At 41.3% G+C, this 2837-nt stretch overlaps 1 long non-coding RNA gene across 1 annotated transcript; it reads right to left on the bottom strand.

The window, feature by feature from the left end:
- Positions 1 to 628: 628 nt before the first annotated feature.
- Positions 629 to 1955, bottom strand: LOC125534244. Its single transcript, XR_007294432.1, has 3 exons — positions 1637 to 1955; positions 1495 to 1543; positions 629 to 805 (listed from the first exon to the last, which is right to left on the bottom strand). It is a non-coding gene; the product is annotated as an uncharacterized LOC125534244 (long non-coding RNA).
- Between the last annotated feature and the right edge of the window lie 882 nt (positions 1956 to 2837).

Here is a 2837-nt window from a genome sequence, read left to right on the forward strand (position 1 = left end):
ATCTGTGCGAAAACGCGAAACACCGGGGATACTTTCCCGGATGTTTCCCCCCTTCACCGGTATCACCTCATACCGCGATAGGGCACCCCTAACACCGCTACTTGTCATGTCATGCATCGCTATGCATCTGTTTGCTTAAATATTTATTGTTTCTTCCCCCTCTTCTCTCGCTAGACACCGAGACCGACGCCGCTGCTACCCAGTACGACTACGGAGTTGACGATCCCTCTCTCTTGCCAGAGCAACCAGGCAAGCCCCCCCTTTGATCACCAGATATCGCCTACTCTTCTCTATACTGCTTGCATTAGAGTAGTGTAGCATGTTACTGCTTCCCGTTAATCCTATACTGATGCATAGCCTGTCCTTGCTACTACCGTTGTTACTTTTACCTGCAATCCTAATGCTTAGTATAGGATGCTACTTTATCATCAGTGGCCCTACATCCTTGTCCGTCTGCCATGCTATACTATTGGGCCGTGATCACTCGGGAGTTGATCACGGGTATATACTATATACTTTATACATGATACATGTGGTGATTAAAGACGGGTCGGCTCGTAGGATTTAACCCATAGTTTCAATCCATGGACAAGGAATAAGAATGGCAACCCAATTTTACTAGGAAAAGGATAGCTTCCTGACTAACTAAGTAGCCGTTGGATGTTACAGCATGGGGTCTAAAATTATTACACATAATACTGGATGTTACACAATAACTCAGTTACATAATTCATTTTACATAGTTGCTGGACATCCATCTCCCTTTTCTGAATGGTTTCTTCTACCCCGGCTTTCGTCTTGATACCTGAGTGTATTAACAGGTACATCAGAATGATATATAGCAATCGCCGCACTTTAACACGACCATATCTCACTAGTAGAACACAGATTTCTTCAATTCAAAAAATCTGCAGCCTTAGAAGAATATCACTCCTATGGTTGCTACGCTCTGTTTTTATCTTCACATGGAAAGCAAGAATTCCCTATGGATGCTTCTAAAGAAACAAAGAAAAATTGAACGTCCATCACATCCCTGTCACTATACACTGTTAGTATGTGGTCAAATCAAGAGAATTTTCGTGACGGGAAAGCAGAGTATTTTGACCAAAGAATATTATGTCACTTGAGACTAGTTTGCTGAGGTGAAGTGTGAACCATCACTCAAAGTCCAAGGAGAATTGACCAAATATCACTCTATTTGGCACATCAATTTCTCTGTGCATAATCAGTCAAATTTGGCAACAAGAAAGGTATTATATTTATGTACTAAAGTGTAAATGAATATAACTTGGGGCATCCAGCACAGTTAACTATACTACTAGTAGTACTAGTTGTTTCATAATCTACAATATGTATCGCTGACAGAATGATGAAGATTTAGACCGGAACCTCTCGGCAACATGATGAAGATTTAGACGGGAACATTAGCATTACAGCCATGACATGAGACGGTCTAAAACTGAATCTATGCAAATGTCCATATATTTTACTTACCAATTTGTTAACATAAGACCTTTTCTTCATTAGGCTGTCCCACTTGGGCCTGCACTTTCAAAGTACATGTTAAGCAACATAAAGCTTTCTCAGTATACTAGTAAAGAAGTTCCCAGACCAAACAGGGAAAATAATATCATACCTTCATTATTTGGAATTTTGATAAGCCAATCTTTTCCGCAAACTAAAGCCTCAAGCGTTTCAGGCGTCATCGAGCATCGGGAATCTCCTAAAGTCCTTCCACTGCAACTGAATGCTGATTCAGATGACACGGTGCTAAGAGGTATTGCAAGGAAATCACGAGCCATGGTTGAGAGCACGGGATATTTTTCAGCATGTGTTTTCCACCCTATCAAAATATCAAAACTTCCCCCGGAGCTGTCGAAATTTTTCTCCAAATACATGTCCAGCTCAGACTTTGGTTGCATGTACGACCTCCTTCTTGACTTGTATTGAGCAAACTCTTCTTCCAGCCTCCTTTTGCCAAGAATTGGTGATCCTATATTGGCGCTGACTTGCCGAGATACCGAGTGCTCGGTGGTTCTTCTGGCTTCCTCGTATTTCTCATAATACGACCTCATCATGTCTTTTACACCTTCTAGACACTTCTCAATATCATCCACATTTTCACAATACTTTTCAAAGAAGAATTCCAAGAAGTCAGATTTCTTGGTTGGGTCTAACACCGTTGCGATGACAACTGCAACATTCAGTTTTGACTCTTTCCAGTATTTATCAAACTTTTGGCCCATAGCATAGACAAGGTTTGACATAGTGCCACTAGTGCTCCACTGAGGGTCCCTTAGCGCTTGGCGGATGCACAACACCATGTGCAAAAAAAGATGGGCTGTTGGTGTTCTATCGGCTGATACTAACTTTGTCGCTTCTTCAAAAGCTTTTAGAAATGCGCACATTACTTCAGCATTAGTCCACTCCACATCGTCCGGTGCTATTTCACCATTTTCACTTGCATAATTATTGAGGGCTCCCTTGTATTCCAGAGCTTCTCCAGTCATTAGATATGTAGAGTTCCAACGGTTTGGAATATCAAGATTTATGCCACCAGCCTTTTCAGGAAGATCCAAATTTGTGGCAATCGCATTGAAGGATTGAATTCTTGATGGCGAAGAAGCGATATGCCTTAAAAGTTCACGGATTTTTTCTATGGTCTTGTGCACATATCTTGTTCCATCTTGAACTAAGATATTAAGGATGTGTGCCAAACACCTTACATAAAAATCCACACCACCAAACAACATGCCATGGTCTTGATGTTGCACAAATGAGTCAACTGCCGGTTTATTGTTTGCTGCATTGTCCAAGGTCAAAGTAAACAATCCTTT

Source organism: Triticum urartu, chromosome 2, assembly GCF_003073215.2.
Source record: "Triticum urartu cultivar G1812 chromosome 2, Tu2.1, whole genome shotgun sequence".
Taxonomy (NCBI): Eukaryota; Viridiplantae; Streptophyta; class Magnoliopsida; order Poales; family Poaceae; genus Triticum; species Triticum urartu.